A 19609-nucleotide genomic window follows, 5' to 3' on the forward strand; every position below is an offset into this window, starting at 1 on the left:
AACGTGGTGAATTCGGAAATCAATGACGAGCCTTCAATTCCAGCGGCTTGTGTAAATTACAACTGTCCTAGTGGTTGGATTCAAGTCGCTATGTGTAATAAAGGCAAACAAACCTAGGCGATCTTGGCTGTTGCTCCTTAGTGACGAACCTCAGCCATTGATCCATAAGTTTTGATCACTTCACGGTCGGTAATTCTAGAGGTGAATTTCGGCGTGATTAAGGTCCAGATTGTGAAGGCAGTGTAGGCGTTGTTCGACCGTGCTTCCAACGACTACAGAGTAGTCCTTAGCCTTCGGTTTCTTCTGTTTGTGCAAGTTCGATTTTCCTAGGGTGGAATTCAGAGAACTATCCGTCAAATTTGAAGGTAGTCTAGAGTCGGTGATCCTCAGCCATTGAGTTGCGGAAGCGTGACAGAGCAGAGAAAGTGTGGTGAACCTTGCCGAAGTGACCGAGTAGTGGATTTTTCTCGTTTTAGCTTTAAGTCGGAAGGAAACAAGGTTGATTGAAAATTAACAACGAGCAGTCCAGGTGGTTCTAGGGTGTATTTCGATCAATTATTGGTTGTGATCTCTATTCGGAATTTGAAGGCAACTTCAATGAATTGATTATTCCAGAGATTGGTGAATTCAATGGAATTGGAAGTTCCACCAAGTGACCCTCGGCCACTAATTTCAGAGGTGACTGCAATTTGCCAATTATTGGGACAATTTCTGAGGTGATTGTGGTGAGGTAATCATAGAAGGGAAGTGTGGGATTTAGGATGGAAAGAGCTCTGGTGACTTGGCTTGTGGCTTGTTTTGACCATGAGATTTTTGCCATGACGAGCAGTGCATGTATGAGACCATTGGAGTCTCAATTGCAACAGAAGAATATTGCATTTTCAGTGGGATGTCCTGTTTGTGAGAAGTCGGCCATGAGGAGCAGTGCACGCATGAAACAAACGGAGTCTCAATGGCAACAGAAGAATGCTGCATTTTCAGTTGGATACAATGGAAACCATGAGCAGTTTGGCCAGAAGAATTGGGCACGAGAAAAGAAGTTTGATAATGAGTTTAGCTAATTGGACAAGGAAACAAGAAGAGTGATACACGAATCGAGCATGGAAATAGGTTGTGCGTTATGAGAGTAGTTGCAGGAGTTTGTAAGGATGGTGACTAAGAAGTATCACTACAACTTCTCCGCCAAATTCTTTGACAAACCAAGAAGGAATGTTGCAGATGACCATTCCAGAAATACTAACCAAAAGATGATTGATTCAGACAATCAATCATTAGGATTGAATTATCATAACGTAGTACTCTTGGAGGAGAAAAGTGTTGGGAGTGAGTTTTTGAAATATTCCAGTGTACAAAAAGAAGAAGATGTTGCTAGACTACCGACATGGGATTAGGAAATTCTGACAGAAAAAGTAGTTAAGGTTGTTTCGCAGCTAGGGGAAATACATTTGGATGTGCCTAATGAGAACTGGCAGGAAAAAAATGAAGGGTTATTGACAGAGGAAGCAAAGTTCCTTGCATTACCGCGAGTGCCTAGCCCAATATATGAGAATCGACTAATGTGGGGGATGTTATTTTAGGAAAAGCTGAGGATTCTTTGGCTTGGGTTAAAATAGGCAACGAGAAGGTGAAGACAACACTAGTGGGAGGATATCTTACCACCAACATAAAAGACAGAGCACTGAACAATATGATGGTGTTGTTGCCATTTCAGAAGGTGCAAGCCAGATTGCAGAAGGCACACACCCGTTTTGAGTGCTGGTGGTAACAAAGGTAACTAAAGCAAGGGTTTCAGGGGAGCAGGACACGCTCGTTGAAAAGAGAGATGCTGATTTCTCTTTCAAACAAGGGAAATATTCTACAAGTTATAACCCTGATAATAGTTCTCTCCACCAGCAGCAGATTCAAAGTTGTGAGGAATTTTGGAAGCTGGGTGTAGCTAGAGAAAAGCTAAGGGAGATAGCTGAAGAAGTCAAAGGTTTTGTTGAAGGAAACAAAACTCTTGCTGCTGTGTTGGTTCTTCCTCCAATTGGCAAATCTGAATGCTTATCTATTGCATTGAAGGATGAATAGATGGCCAGGGAACTAGTTAGTCAATCCTCTGGGTTTAAAACAACCAACATTGACGATGATGAGAGGAGGGGAACATATGTGGTAACTGGTCGGATGTGTGAGTTTCATAATGATCATCATTTGAAGGCTATAGGGTTGCAGGTTTCAGCTGCCACCTATGGTAGGGAGCAGCTAAATTCATTAAAGGCACTTGACATGGACATCTTGATAGGTTTTGGCACCATATTGGATCCTCAGACCATGAATACCAGCAATCTTGATTGGGTAGCTATTGCAAACCCAAGGGGAATGGTCTATTACACCTTGGAGGTAGATGCAGCCTTGATTGCCATTGTACGAGCTGTGGTGCTAACTTGTGGTTTTGTTCCAGTTGATGAGAACGCAAGGACAAAGAGGAATAGGCATAGATGGGGAAAGAGAGCAAGAAGATTGAACTAGATAGAGAGAGTTGGTATTAGATGAAGAATCAGCGGTACACTCGCTGTATGTTCTTGAGGACAAAACTCTCTCTAGGAAGGGGGAATTGTCACAACCCCAAGGATCCCAAATGCTATAATTGTCAAAATAATAGTAGTTAGCTGACATGCATTACACAATAATTGTGATTTTTCCTTCTTTTCTGCTATTGATAATTACCCTTAGTTATAGGCAGTTAGACTTATCGTTTGTATTGCACATGGGTGCATGTGGGGGGTTGTTAGGCTATATATATAAGCCACAACTGAGGATGAAGGGGATGTTTTGAATTGATAAACAAAATTTCTGATTCCTCTCTCTCTATTCTTACTCGATCTCCCTCTGATTTCTTCCCCGATTTTTGTCCAATTTTCCCTCCAATTCCTTTTGTTTTTGGTCTTAGTTCTATCGGATCCTTCCGATTCCCGATCCAACCCTAGGCACATGACAATCAGAGGGAGATTGAGTGAGAATAGAGAGAGGAATCAGAAATTTTGTTTATCATTCAACAACATATCCTCCAAAACAATCTTCAATAGCTTTATATAGCTACTCTGCAGAAAATAACAAACTACTAGAAAAAATACAACTAGAGGAAAATACACGTAAAATAGGCTAATTACTATTTTACCCCTAGGGAACCCTAGAGTCCTGTCATTCTCCCCTCCTTAAAATATTTCTTGTCCCCAAGAAATGCCCAAAACCTCCTAGGGAAAAAAATTTGCTCAAGTGGATTAAATAACATTGTTGCAAGCAGTTTAATTTAACTCCAAAGCTTCCAATACGTTTTTTCCTTTTGTTCTACAACTTGTCTGGAGAATTCTTGAAAAACCTTTATAAGTATAACAAATTGTCAATAGCTCTCATGTACTCATCAATTGGAACAAAACTAGAATCAATCATTCTTTGTTTGTCATAGTTAGCATCTGAAACCTGAAAACCATTGTTCACACAATTTTCCCCCATCATCGCTCCTTTAATGTTTGGCTATTTTGAGTCCAGATGATTGCAAACTTTGACTGTGACTTTAATATTTCATTACCATCAAGTGAAATTAAGGATGTTAGACATGCATCCTTAGCTGCAGTTATTGGATTTCGGACAAGCCAACTGCCATTCCCTATTGCAAAAATATTTGCAATAAATCTTTAGATGCCGCAATTGAGAAATGTAAACTCGCTTCAAATACCTAGACAAAAGCTGTTTGAGAGCATCAAACCTAGGAGTTATTGCAACACCAATTCCAATCATCAATCCATCCTTCAATATAGTTGACAAAAATCCTAATTGGCCAGCTGGAGTAAGAACAAACAAAGTGGCAAGCGCTTTGTTCTCAACCACAAAAACTTTTGACTTCTTCAGCTATCTCCCATAGCTTTCCTCCAGCAACAAACTGTCTCCAAAATTCCTTACAACTTTGAATATGCTGTTTACCAAGAGAATCATAACTCTCTAGAGACTTCCCAAGGCTACTACACTGACTGTAGCATCTGCTTCAACTTGTAATAGTCATTAATAAGGATTGCACATTAGGACATGACTTGATTAATTGTAATTCTGGAGGTCGAGCAATCAAAGTTCTTATTTTCAAAATCCTATCATGCAGAACAGGCATGGTGTCCATCTTTCTTCTTGTCTCCATCTTATGACTAAAAGAGAAATTAACATCTCTTTTCAATGTGTATGTCTTGCTTTCTTGAAACACTTGCTTCGGTTATATTTTTTTTTTTTTTTGAAATTTGGCTTGCATCTTTGAAATGATAGCAATACTGCCATACTGTTCATGATCAAAATCTTTCATGTAAGCAATAAGATATCCTCCTACTAGTATTGTCTTCACTTCCTTGTTGCCTATTTTAACCAAAGCTAAGGAATCCCCAGCCTTCTCCGAAATCAAAGGCGATGGGACAATATTCTTAAGAAATCCAATATCGAGTCCATTCCTCACAAGATTCCTATCCTGGACTATTCCTTTAGTTAATGGACTAGTCACCAGGGGTAATGTGATGGTCTTGGCTTTCTCTGTCACTTCATCAAATACTTTCTCTTATTTTCCTCTACAACCTCTCAGTAGGTGCACCATGAGTTATTAGTTATTCTTCTAATTTCTCAATCACCGTAGCAGAATTCACCTCTACACTGTTGGTTTTAAAAATTGATTGAGCCTGTATCTCATTGTGAAAAACTGAATCAATTTCAAATTCTAAAGTTCCAGATGAGTTTATCTCCAACTCCAGAAAATCTCTGTTGTCTCCTTTTATTCTTGTCGTTTGATTGGCTGCATCAATCATCTCTTGTTTTGGACTTCTGAAAGTATCATCTGGAACATCCTCATCAAAAACTTCCTTTTCAAAGGAATCTTGTTGTTCCTTTGAATCTTCTTTTGTCCAAACATCTTGGATCAAACCTCTTGGGTTACTGTTATTCCTGTCAACATCATTGTTATTGTTGTCAACATTGTTGTTACAGTCATCTTCTTTGTCAATACTGCCTAAATCAAAATACTACTTCTGCTCAAAATCAGAGGTAAGTAGTGAATCAGTTTCCCACAATCTTAACTTCTCTGCTTAGATTGCTTCATTTTAAGGAACACCTAAGGCTGTGATGATCCATTAACAACATCCTTCTTATTATTGTTTTCTTCCGTAGACATTCCAACATCCTTTTTTGTAAGAACAGTTTCATCGCTCTGAGTTGAACTCTGAGATATGAAAATGGAGTTCTAATTCCATGGACGAGTAAGGTACGGGTCTCCAACTGAAGTAGGAACTAACCCATTTCTTTGAGGAGAGTAAGGATTTCCATCAATCATAGGATATGGTCGCTTCTTTATAATATTTGGATAAGAATATTCTCTAGAAAGCAAATTAATAGGTAATCTAACTTGATTCTATCTAGCGATCATTATCATGAAATTCGACATTTTTTCGCGAAGTTGCTTGCCAACTTCATTGAGTAAACCTCTTACTTCCGCACGAAGTTGGTTGCGCATTTGATTGATCGCATTGTCAAGCTTCATCTCCATTGTTGTCTCCGATCAAGTCTAGATCTGAGGCCAAGGCTAATAGCTTTGAACAATCTCCTAAAAATCAGTTGATTATGAAATAGCCACTACTATTTGCCTATTTCGCCTCAATTGCTACTTCAAATTCCATAAGCCTAATCTGCTGTGCAACTCTGATACCTCCTAAACTTGATCGAGTTTGTTCGGCCTTCAAGTTCGCCTACTATTTGGTTCCAAATTCACCGGAACTCCTTCGCCTTAGTTACGATGCAATAGCTAAGGACCGTTGCCTTCCTAATTTTTGCTTCTTGAGAGTTCAATTGACTCTCGTTGCAACTCCTTGTGAATCATTGGCTCCCAGTTTCGTTGAATCGCCTTTATCACATGCAGTAACCTACATCCAGTGGCTCTGAAACAACAATCGAAATTGCTTGGGTTTGCTTTGCCTTCATATGCCTTCAAATTTGAGTTGAGAAATACCAAGATTTGTAGTCGTGAGACCACCTCCTGCTTCGCCTTCCAAGTTTGAACCGTGAGTTGCTTGCTCGAGCTTCGTTGGATTTGCTTCGATCGTTTGACTCCACAACTGAGGTCGCCTTCCTGAACGCACATTGCAATAGTCTCAGAAAATAGCCGCGAACCAACCTACTGTTCCGCCTTCAAAAGTCGAACCTGAATCAGGAGCAGGTGAAGTTGAAGGTCATGAAACAAGAGTTCTGTATTGAACAACTTGAATCTGCTTCGGAACTTGCTTCTACGAATTGACGGAATCTGCCCGTCCTAGCTTTGCTGTAGAGATCGCCGGAGTTCCAAGCCGAGGAACGATCGGCTTTGTTATGTACCTAGGGTTTTGATAGGAAGATGGAAGAATTTGAGAGAAATAGAACATGAAGTAAGGGGGAAAATTAGAAGAAATGAGGGAGATATCAGAAGAATAGGCGGAGATATTCAGACAGGATAGCAAAAGTGGGAGAGATTAGAGAGAAATCAGAGAGAGATCGAATGAGAATAGAGAGAGAGGAATCAGAAATTCTGTTTATTATTCAACAACATATCCTCCAAAGCAGTCTTCAGTAGCTATATATAACTACTCTACTGAAAATAACAAACTAACAGAAGATACAACTAGAGGAAAATACAAGTGAAATATGCTAATTACTATTTTACATCTAGGAAACCCTAGGGTCCTGAGCTCATCCATTGCAACGCCCAATCTGATGCTTTTTTTCTCCAACTCCGTATACTTTCCACTGGGTTGTTATAAACAAGTCAGGGTCCCAATCTGACAAAATCCTCATTGTCTTTGATTTTTTTTTGCAAACCTCACAGTCAACATGCAAATCCAGTTACAGAACCTTCTGTGTGGGGTTACTACTGTGTGCAGCTATTTTGATTGGGGATAGAGTTAATGCTGTTAATAAAATTAAAATACTGTTTGACAGCGTTAATAAAACATCTACAATAATGGCTAATATGGCCTTAGGTCTAAAAAGGCAGTGGCTTCTTTGTCATCTTTTAAAGTACAATTGTCAAATTGGTCTCGAGTTTACAATAGCTTATTTAGCTTTTTTTTAGAGTATATCGGCCAATTTGGCCCATGGCCAAAGTACAGTAGCTTATTGATACTTTCTCCTAACTATATTCTGCATATTGGTCAACATTGCAAATTTTATTGCTGTGTGTAAATTGCTGTCTACTGAAATATTCCCATGCAAAAGAAAATCAAAATTTTGAATGAAAGATGTACACCAAATAAGATTATTTATTAATTTTTATTTTCACAAATATACTAGGGTCAAGGTTAAAAATTCCCTTCATCATATAATTTCTATTTTCTTCCAGATTTATATGATGCTTTGCTTTACATCACATTTTTATAAATGCCAACAAAAGAATAAAGTACTTTAGATGTGTCAAATTAACAAGATATGCTGGTGCTGTTAGAAAACTAGGATAGAAAGTTATATCTTTATTATTTTTTCCTTTTTTGTGGTAACAGATTATGAGATAATGAAAATAAAGATCAAAAGGGTACACTGCAAATTAAATTGCTTGCATGTGATATCACTATTTTAGATGACTATTCTACCATATGAAAAATATTTTTCTGGATTCAATTAGTCCAAGATACAATCTGGGTATAGAGACTGAATGAATCACAACAATCAAATTACTCAAATATAAAGATTGGCAGTTTTAGAAAGTTGACATGAAAATAGTAAAACAAGTTTATGCATCATTTTGCAGAATGTGAGATAAAGTTGTTTGAAATTTTCAGAAATATATAGTGGATGCAAAATTGTCTATGGATATAGTGTAATACTGGTTAAAAGTTGGATTGTTAATGTTGGAAGAATCCAAGGCATGAAAGGTGGCATACATGGCATGGATTAAACTCCTTGATTAAGGAGTTTTGGAAGATAATGCTAGCTAAAATCTAGGAATGTTTTAGATATTTATCATGTATATTTTTAGTTTAAATATATATTATCTACTACTGTAAAGTATGAGAGGTTTTAGGAGATATCTTAGGAGAGATTATAGGATATTTTTTATGACTTTTGCTGTATAAATTCTCCCTAAAGTTGATGTATTATTCACGTGTGAAAGATTTATTTTTACCCTAGCTATTTCTTCATGGTATCAGAGTCATCTCTTGTGGCGCTTGATTTTCCCCATTAATCCATCTCAAGAAGTCGGGTTAATACTCCGAGATGGTAGACGACTCCAAGAGTGAGGCGACCACCTCTAATCCTCCTTCGGTGAGGACTTTTCCTTTGGTTCCACCTCTCTCAATAGCCTTAGACAGTCCGTCTCTCTAGATTACACAACACAAACTGAATGGAACTAATTTCCAAGAATGGTTCCAATTAGTCTTGTTGGTTGTTAGAGGCAAAGGCAAGGAAGGCTACCTAACTGGAGATACAACAAGGCCAAGTTCAGAATCTGCTGCTTTATGGCTTGGTTAGTTAATTCAATGGAGCCTAAAATCGGTAGAACATATCTCTTCTACAAAACAGGTTGTGAGATATGGTAGGCTGTCCAAGAGATATATTCTAACTTGGAAAACACTGCTCAATGTTTTCAAGTTCGATCTCTCATTCGAAACACAAAACAAGGTACAAGCTCGGTCACTGAATATTTTAATATTCTAACAGCTTTGTGGCAAGAGATGGATCTCTTCTATGAGATTAAATGGGAATGCACAACAGATGGTAAAAAATATGGAAAGATGATGGAGAAGGAGATAGTGTTTGATTTCCTTCATGGATTAAACTCAAATTTAGATGAAGTTAGGGGTCGGCTACTAGGGATGAAACCTTTTCCAACCATCAGGAAAGTCTTTGCTGAAGTTAGGAGGGAAGAAAGCAAGAAGAAAGTCATGTTCTCGAAGCTGATAGGGCCGGTTACAATGGTTACACCATTGTTTTTCTTTTGCAGTCTCCCCTTTAGAAGATAGAGGAGTCTTTCCCTTAAAAGTATTTAAGGCTGATGCGGGGGAATAGACTTCATTAGAAGTCTAGGAGTAGGATTTTATGCATTCTCTGATTTAGTCACCTTTGTTTGGCTGAGAAGTCGTCGTAATAATTCCAATTGATTTGCTGTGATGGTAAGAGGTGTTGGATTCCCTTTCTCAGCTTCCACCATATAGACTGATTGGCCTCCAGCTTGTCCTCCTCTTCTTTGATTCTTAGGCTTCTAGTTAGCTGGTTTTCAATGGAATACCTACCAGCAGTTGGATCATAGACACTGATGCCTCAGATCACATGATAGGTTCTTTAAATTTATTGTCTAATTTTGAATCATGTGATAAACCTATAAGTGTAACTATGGCTGATGGTACAATATCCTTTGCAAAGGGAAAAGGAACAGCTGTGGTAGGAGGATTAATACTTAAATCAGTCATTTATGTCCCGAATTTGTAGTGTAATTTAATATCAGTAAGCAGATTTACAACTGACAGGGTATGCAATGTGATATTCTCCAAATTTTTTTGTGTTTTTCAGGATCTATCCTTGGGGAAGATGATTGGTAGTGTTGAGATGAAAGGAGGACTCTATCAAACACTAAGGCATGATCATTCTGCTGCTTCTAGGACTCGGTTTTTATATTCTTTAGCTCTTGTTTCAGATTCAGACATTATGTTATGGCATAAGCAGTTAGGACACCCAAGTTTTGAATATCTTAAACACTTGTATCCTTCTTTATCAAGCAATAAAATTCACAATTATTCTTGTGAACAGTGTATTCTTGCAAAACAGACCAGGATACCTCATCCTAATCATGTTTATACTTCCTCCACACCTTTTCACTTAGTTCATAGTGATATTTGGGGGCCTTCTCGAACTACAATCCTCACTAGTACACGATAGTTTATCACCTTTATTGATGACCATACAAGGGTTTGCTAGGTTTTTTTGATGAAAGAGAAATCTGAAGCCTTCTCTATATTCAAAAGGTTTCATCATATGGTGCAGAATGTGTTTCAATCCTCAATTCATGTTTTGAGAACTGATAATGGTAGGGAATACTTTTCTAATGAATTCAATACATACTTAATGGAGCATGGTTTAATTCACTAAAACTCATGTCTTTATAACCCTCAACAAAATGGAATTGTCGAAAGGAAGAATCGTCATTTGCTTGAAATAGCTAGAACAATGATGTTTATTTCTTCCGTTCCAAATTCATATTGGGGGGAAGCTGTTTTGACCTCTGCCTATCTTATTAATCGCTTACCTTCCAAAATCCTAAAGTTTAGGACCCCTTTGGCTGTCCTCTTTGATATTTTTCCTCATCATGCTAGAGTTCTAAAGTCTCTCACTCCTTGTGTGTTTGGATGTACTGTTTTTGTTCACCAAAATCCATCCACTCCATCCAAACTCGATCCTATGGCCATCAAATGCATTTTTGTGGGCTACTCTCCAACACAACAAGGATACAAATGCTACAATCCTAGTACCCACAATTTTGTTGTTTCCTATGATGTTTCTTTTCTTGAAGACCAGCCTTTCTTTCAGCCTCAATCTTAACCAGCCCATGTTCCAGAAATAGTCACCAATTGGAATTCTCTATTTTTGGATACAGTTCCTTCTCCTTCTCTTCCTACTGCTTATCCTAATCTTGTGCTTGAATTTGATCAAGGGGGAGAACATAAGAGAGATTGAGCCTAGAAGAGTGATCAAATTCAAGCTGAACCACCCTTATTGGTATATTCAAGAAGGCCTTGTGACCCTCAGCATTAGTAGCATCCCATGTCATCTGAACCGAGGGTAAGTCTAGAAAAGGCGAAGGAAAAAGAGGCTGATATTACTAATAGAGAGAATAGAGATGAAGTACAGCGGGAGCATGAGCTGGAATATGATCTAGATGTTCCCATTGCTTGGAGAAAAGGAGTCAGATCATGCACCAAGTGTCCTAAGTATTCTATTTCAGAATTTTTGGGATATACAAAGTTGTCTCCTAAATTCAAGGCATTCACAGAAAATGTTGATGATGAGGTGATTCCTAAAGATATTTACAGTGCATTGCAAGAGGAAAAATGGAGGAAAGCAGTTATGGAAGAAATGCTAGCCCTGGAAAAGAATAGTACTTGGGAAATAATGGATCTTCCATATGGAAAACACATAGTTGGTAGTAAGTGGGTGTTCACCATAAAGTACAACTCAGATGGAAAAGTAGATAGATACAAAGTAAGGCTTGTAGCTCAAGGTTTTACCCAAACACAAGGCCTTGACTATGAGGAAACATTTGCACCGGTGGCCAAACTTAATTCTATCCGTGTATTATTGTCATTGACAGTCAATTTGAACTGGAGACTCCATCAACTAGACATAAAAAATGCCTTCTTGAATGGTGAGTTGGAAGAAGAAGTCTACATGAGAATTCTCTCTGGTTTTGAAAGAAAAGACACAAGAGGAAATGTATGTAGATTGAAAAAATCCTTATACTACCTAAAGCAATCTCCTAGGGCATGGTTCAAGAGATTTAGTGACACACTAAACCACCTAGGATACAAACAAGGGCAAGTGGATCACACTCTCTTCACAAAAGTTGATTGCAAGGGTAAGAGAACAATCCTAATAGTCTATGTAGATGATATAATCATTATCAGAGACAATGATCAAGAGATAGAAAGATTGAAGCAGCAATTGAAAGTGGCATTTGAGGTAAAAGACTTGGGAGAGATGAGATATTTCTTGGGAATTGAAGTAGCAAGAAGCAGTGAGGGTATTTTTATATCTCAAAGAAAATACGCTCTTGATCTGTTAAAAGAGATAGGAAAGCTTGGGTGTAAGCCTGCAAACACTCCATTAGAGCCCAACTGGAAAAACAGAAAAGAAGACAATGAGGAACAACCAGTGGAGATTGGAAGGTATCAACGTTTAGTGGGGAAATTGATTTATCTTTCACATACATGTCCAGATATTGCATATGCAGTGAGTATAATTATTCAATTCATGCATTCCCTAACCAAAAGACACCTAGAAGCTGCCTACCATATCCTAAGGTATTTAAAAGGGACTCCCGGGAAGGGAATGCTATTCAAGAAAAGCAAGGATAGAGGAATAAGAAGCTTTGCAGATGCAAATTGGGCTGGATCCATTGACGATAGCAAGTTTACATGAGGGTATTGCACTAAGCTTCGGGGGAATTTGGTCACATGGAGAAGCAAGAAACAACAAGTTGTCTCTCGTAGCAGTGTTGAAGCCGAATATAGAGCCATTGCACAATGTATTTGTGAGGTAATTTGGGTGGAAAGGTTCATGGAAGACTTAGTTATTCCTATAACTAGACCTAAAGTACTTTATAGCGATAGTAAATCAGCAATAAGTATAGTAAATAATCCAGTTTAGCATGATCAGATGAAACATGTTCGAATTGATAAGCATTTTGTCAAGGGGGAGTTGGAAAATGGAGACATAAACTTGCCTTATGTTCCCACCAAAGATCAAGAAGCAGACATCTTGACCAAAGCAATGCAAAAGTAGGGTTTTGAAGTGATTAGAAGCAAGCTGGGAATGATTGACATCTATTCACTAGCTTGAGGGGGAGTGTTGGAAGAATCTGAGGCATGAAAGGTGGCATATATGGCATGGATTAAACTCCTAGATTAAGAAGGAGTTTTGGAAGATAATGCTACCTAAAATCTAGGAATGTTTTATATATTTATCATGTATATTTTTAGTTTAAATATATATTATCTACTGTTGTAAAGTAGGAGATATCTTAGGAGAGATTGTAGGAGATTTTTTAAGACTTTTGTTGTATAAATTCTCACTAAAGCTGATGTATTATTCACGTGTGAAAGATTTATTTTTACCCTAGCTATTTCTTCAGTTAACAAAAATAATTGCAGTCAATTTAAACAGACACAGATATATAGTTTAAAAAAGGAACTCCAAACTATCATTACCAGAAAACTTACAGAACAAATAAATAAACTCATGCTTTATGAGCCAAGCTTTGTTGGCACCATAAGACTCTGCTTGTCTTGTCAAAACATAAGATTTAAATGTCCCTTAAAAGAATAGTTCTCATAATCACTTTCATTGTTAGAGGATACCACAAAAAGATCGGTGGGAAATTCTTAGATATGACATAGGTCATGGGTCATTATTTTCATTGTTAGAGGATACCACCTAGTGTAATTCAGACTTGTGATGTTTAAAACGCGAGAGAAGAGCCTTCATAAGTACCTTATGTATTTTCTTTATTTCTAATTTCTTATAATTATTTTTAGAAAGAAATAGAAATTAAAGAACAAAATGGAAAAGTCAACATATACTTTGGCAACCTTAAACTTCCAAATTATCACTTCAACTCTAATATTCATCACTATCAACCTTAAACTTTTAACTTTTCTATTTAAACCTCTCAACTTTCACATTAACTCAATAGTCCAATGATTTGTGAAAACACTAGAAAGATACGAACATAGACAAATAATTGGCTAGGCTAGCAGGAATTGATGTAGTTGACACCACTTAGTGGAATAAGGGGTTGATATGTGGTTAAAATAACTATATTGTGATGTAGTTGCTTCTTAAGTAAGCTGGCACTAAGAGTAAGACTAATAAATAATTATTAAGCTATGATTAAACGAGAATATTATTAATCATTTAGGTGAAATAATATTGTTTTCTACAGGATAATCAATAAAAGCTGAAATATGATTTATTGGTGTTAATTTTTCTTCTAAAACATTTTATTTTTTGGTCGCATTTTTAGTTCTCTAACTTGGCAATTAATTTTTCATCTCAAAAATCAAATTAATTTAAAATTAAAATACATAATATGATACACACACAAACATGTGTATCGTATATTTAATGACTGTTGACCCCACTTACTGGGATTAAGGCTGTGATTGTTGTTGTATTTAGTGATTTAGATTTCTATTAACTCCACTTAACTTAGAGAAATTGTTATCTTAGGACTATGCGGAATTACCCTTAGATGATATATGCCTCTCTTAACACTCTCTACCTTTCCCAGCTATAATAGGAATTAAAAATAGAAACATAAGTAATCAAAATAGAATGAAAAATAAAACAAGAAACAATCAAACCACAAGTAATAGGCGTGGATTTATCCTGGTTCGGAATGCCTTTGGCAATCCTACATCCAGCCTTTAAACACCCATTCAAGCAGTCTTTATTTCCAGACAGAAGATCAGTACATCACAGCCCTCATAGCCCACAAACCCTGAGTACAACACCACAAAGTTTTCCCAAGAAAAAACCCAAGACTTGCACACAGTCTTCATTTCTTGAACAATGCCTTGCACTCATAATACAAAGGACTAGAGCACTCACAGAATGATTCTATCTCAGCAGGCGCCTTGCCCTCTTATTTATAGAGGAGGCGGACACACTCGGGCAACTAACTAACTTAGGTAAATTACATATTAACCCCAACAAAATGTACTAATTACACTTAACCCCTAGTTGCCTAATTTCTTCAGCCGAGACTACTCCTTCATGCTCCTTTCCGGTTTTGCTATCTTCTAGGACAAAACTCGAGGCAAACTTCAACAATTCTCCACCATTTGCCTTGAGTTCTTCACCCGATAGCCAACTCCTGCTTTCTCCATGGATGATGGACAAACCTGATCATATCTAACACAAACACATAAAAAAAAAACAAATCAATGCTGTAAAACATAACAATGGACCACCCTTTTGATAAAATTCCAGCTGCAATAACTAAACCTGCAACTCTCATTAGATATTATCCTCCTCAAGGGACTTCCTAATGAATATATTCCTAACATCAATATGATTGGTCTCTACATGGTGTCTACCTACACTCCACCATAAACCAAATCCATACTCAATGTTACTCATTAATCCAAAGAGGTTCCATCCTTACATACAGCATCACAACACAGTGAACCTTACCCGGATTGGCCTTAACTTTGCTAGACTTACTCCTAGCACCCAAAACCGGCCTTTTAGGATTTTCTACTGACTTTCTCTTATGTTTGTTTCAGAACAAGACTGCTCAACCTCTTTTCTTAACTCTCCTCTATTTCCAGCTTAACAAAGGTATGATTGGGTACTCCTAGGCTGACATGAGCTATCCTATTCCTATTCCAACCTCTATGCCTTTCCAGCTTCTCCTCCTTCCAACAATCTCAAATACTGAACTACAACCTCAGCTACACCTTGAGATTTCCATTGGATAACTATCATTTAAGCTGCCTTACTTTTCCTAGGCATACCATTGAAATTGACACAGCTTCCTCATGCACTCAATTTACCCTTTGGACTATCACAATCTTATATCTTACCTAGGGAATTACTATCATACCTAGGGAGACCTTCTAAGCAACCAATCCTTGCTTACCTTTCCCTCTAGCCTATTATCCCTTGGCTACACTATAAGATCACTTTTCTCTCTTAATTTCCACATGGATACTGGCTGATTAGTGACACCTATTTGACCCAAATTAAGCCTTCATGTGTTGCTATAACCAATGGCCATGTCTAGCCATTTCTCTAGACTTTTCCCATTTCCCAGCACTTCCTTAATTTACAAATAGACACTACAACAACACTCTACCCCTTTAACCTAAGGGATATTCCATTTAAGTCCAACATTCTCCCCAAATTTACATGGCTCCATGCCATTCATTTGGACAAGAGTGCATCACCTCTTCTTATACAAGAGATTCTGTTTTCTGGCCTGCTTCTTAGCACTCAAACCTGAGCCTAAGCATCCTTCAAACCCAACATTCCATACCTCACTGGTAGATTACTTGAGGTTCTATCTTTTACCCATCCTAGGCAACACCAGACCTTCTATTCCCTTGCTCATAACCTACAAGATGACTCTCCTTCCCTTTCATTGCTTAATCCAGATTTTGATCAACCAAGGGCTTCACCATACAAAACAACCCTGGCACACACCCTTTTTCCCCTCACTGTTCACAAGGACCCTTACTGCAAGAGCCAAAGCTATCTTAAACACTAGCTTCCTCCCTCTCACAATTCAGCCCAAGCTTACACAATGAATCTGATAAAAACATTTTCCAGATTTCCCCATTGCTATACCCTGGTTCATAGGTTAGTTTAGGACATTCCCAAAGGATTCTCCTTGCTGTTTTTTTTAACACAGCATTCCAGATTCCATCCCTTGCCCTTGGAATCAACTAATTCCATGTCCTATTAGTAGAGTTTTCCCTCATAGGTAAGAACCCTAGCTTTAGGAGACCTAGGCATACCTATTACACAACTCCACACACCTAACCCATCACACCAGAAGCAATTTCCAGCAAGCTTCCTAAATTCCAGCAAGCTCATATACACTTGGGAATTCCTTAGGAACACACCATCTTCACTAGGTTCACCTCACCTAGCTCCACCATGAGACAAGGCCTAGATAGGTCTCCCTAGATCCTAGAAACTGATCTCTAATGGGCTTGATACTTTACTCTTGATTATTGCCTACTAACACCTTATCGCCTACTATGAGACTATAAATTGAAAAAACCATTTCCTATGATAAGACTACCCTAAACCTAGAAACTATGCTACATTTCCAGCATTTCTAGACACTTATAGGGCATCTGCACTATCATAGTCAGCTTCACACACAGATGAAGAAATTCCAGTGTTTTTCTCTAGGAGTTCACTCTTTCTTTTGGGACAATTCTTCTTAATATGTCCCTCATCATGGCAGTGATAGCATCTTATCATTTTCTTGCCATTCCTAGACTTTGACCTAGACCTACCGTTAATTTTAGGGTCCCTGTTTTCTGGTCTAGTCCCAACTGTTAGAGCATCATGTATAGAGTTCTTTCCTTCAACCTTATGTTGTAATTCCTTGGAACTCAAGGCTCCGGTCACATCATCTAGAGACAACTTGTCTCTTACCATGTTTTAAGATGTCAACAAAGGTTTCATATGACTTTGGTAGAGAGTGCAATAAGACTAAGGCCTTATCCTCATCATCATATTTGATGTCTATGTTCTCAAGATCCAAACATAACTTGTTAAACTCATCTATGTGCTCCTGCAGTTTCTTATCTTCATCCATTCTAAAGGAGAAAAATTTGGTTTTCAAATATAACCTAGTAGACAGGGTTTTAGTCAAGTAAAGAGTCTCCAATCTTTTTCAAAGGTCTGATGCCATGGTCATTTTGGCCACTTCCCTCAAGACTTTGTCCCCTAAACTTAAAATCAAGGTGTTAAAAGCTTTCTTGTCAATATCTTTCTTTTCTTTTGATTTTTCTTTTTTCTGTTCTTCAGTGGAGGTTTCAGGCAGTTATTCTTCCTCATCTAAAGTCTCTTCTAGTCCTAGATTCCCTAGCAATGCCCTCATTTTCATCCTCCAAAGGCCGAAATCATTATGGCCATCAAACTTCTCAATATCATACCTAGTTGCAGCCATTATAACACTGTTCTATGATAGAGAATTCAAAACAGATGAAATCTTGAAGGTTCTTGGACTGTTCTTGAACCTAAAAGCTAGCTCTGATACCAATTTGTTATCCTAAGACTATGCAGAATTATCCTTAGATGATATATGCCTCTCCCAACACTCTCTACCCTTCCTAGCGATAATAGGAATTAAAAACAGAAACATAAGCAATCAAAACAGAATGAAAAATAAAACAAGAAACAATCAAACCACAAGTAATAGGCGCGGATTTATCCTGGTTCGGAATGCCTTTGACAATCTTACATCCAGCCTTAAAACACCCTTTCAAGCAGTCTTTATTTCCAGACAAAAGATCAGTACATCACAACCCTCATAGCCCACAAACCTTGAGTACAACACTACAAAGTTTTCCCAAGAAAAAACCCAAGGTTTGCAGATAGTCTTCCTTTCTTGAACAATGCCTTGCACTCATAATACAAAGGACTAAAGTACTCACAGAATGATTCTATCTCAGTAGGCGCCTTGCCTTTTTATTTATAGAGGAGGCGGACACACTTAGGCAACTAACTAACTTAAGGAAATTACATATTAACCCCAACAAAATGTACTAATTACACTTAACCCCTAGCTGCCTAATTTCTTCAGCCGAGACTACTCCTTCATGCTCCTTTCCGGTTCTGCTATCTTCTAGGACAAAACTCGAGGCAAACAAAACATTTGAGATTGGCATTAAAAGTAAAGAAAATTCAAAGAGATAACTTAAAGAGTTTACACTAGAAAAATGAGAAATAAAAGAAAAAAAGGCACTTAATATATACGATGTCCCGTCAATAATTAAAAAATATGACATTTAGTTCTTGAGGTGCAAAACATTAAAATTCGTACCTTAATTATTAAAAATTGTTGCTTTCATATGTGACACCACGTGGATGATCGATTGACAGTATTTGAATAGATTAATTGATTTGTTGTGCTCGCTTAACAATTAAAAAATATGACATTTGGTCATTGATATGCAAAATGTCAAAATTCTGTATCTCAACTATTAAAAAATGTTGTTTTAAGTTCTTATCTTAAGACAAAATATGATATTAACAAGAGAGAGAGAAAGTCAAGGAATCAAATTCAACTAAGAGAAATGATGGAGATTAATTCTGTCATATTATGTGATTGAGGATAGAATAAGGTAAAGCGTTTTAAATTAGTGATTCAAAGATTAGGTGTTTGGGGTTTAGGGTTTTTTTTTTTAAGGTATAGGTAAATTTGTTTTTTCCCCATTAAGGTAAATTTTAATCTGATATATCTCATTAACGTAGGTTTTTTGTGACACGGTACTTTCTCTTTTCTATGTATATATCCTATGTGGCATAAATAACAACTCTGTTTTTTAATAGTTGAGATATAACATCTTGATATTTTGCACATTAGGGATGAAACACATTTTTTAAGTGTTGAGTGAGTGCAACAAACCAATCAACCTATTTAAATATTGTCAACTAGTTATGCATGTGGTGTGTCATTTATGAAAATGGGCACGTTCATACACGCATTAATGTTTCGTCATGGTGAGTAGTTAAAAATACAATTTTTAATAGTTGACATAGAGAATAATGATGTTTTATATGTCAGGGGCTAAACATCATATTTTTTTAATTGTTGAGGGGTATTGTATGTAATAAGTAAAAAAAAAAAGGTAATGGGCATCTTGTCACATCTTGAATGTGCTCCAAGGATATATGTTTTTTTTAAATAAAAACTTTGAAGCTTCCCATATAAAAAACCCCTTGTTACTAGGATCTCACCGTTATCTGTTTATGCATGGACCTTCACATTAAAAGGTTTGAATCCTTCCTTACAGAAAATGGAGTTTCAAAGAAGGAAGAGAGAGATGGTGGGATGATACACAAAGAAAGACAATGGAGTTTGATTTTGACCCCCACTCCTGACCACAAGTCTCCACGCCCATCGCTGCCGGCCGCAATTTCGTCACTGTTCGGGTATGAAAATCCAGCCCTGTGGCTGTGCTGCCCTCCTTCGGAAACTTGTGCCCTGTACACTGACAGCACTGTTAGCAGAGGTATTAAGCCAGACTCATTGACAAATTGAATTGTCTTATGATAATAATTTGTTATAGCAAGTTAGGCCTTTTTCATGCATAGGCTTATTTTAATGGAATCTGTGGTCTCTCAT

General features: G+C 37.4%; 1 protein-coding gene across 8 annotated transcripts in view; it reads left to right on the top strand.

The window, feature by feature from the left end:
* The window catches only part of LOC127799481 (beta-1,3-galactosyltransferase GALT1-like), a 38676-nt gene that overhangs the window by 8864 nt on the left and 10203 nt on the right, over positions 1-19609 (top strand). For 7 of the 8 annotated variants that reach the window (XR_008022634.1, XR_008022635.1, XR_008022636.1 and 4 more), the window contains one exon: positions 19278-19496. The gene's annotated coding sequence lies outside the window, so the exon portion shown is untranslated. Of the gene's footprint in view, positions 1-9537; positions 9603-19277; positions 19497-19609 lie in introns of those variants that run through there. The other variant, XR_008022637.1, reaches the window with a different exon arrangement.

The sequence above is a fragment of the Diospyros lotus genome, chromosome 4 (assembly GCF_014633365.1).
Source record: "Diospyros lotus cultivar Yz01 chromosome 4, ASM1463336v1, whole genome shotgun sequence".
NCBI classification, from domain to species: domain Eukaryota; kingdom Viridiplantae; phylum Streptophyta; class Magnoliopsida; order Ericales; family Ebenaceae; genus Diospyros; species Diospyros lotus.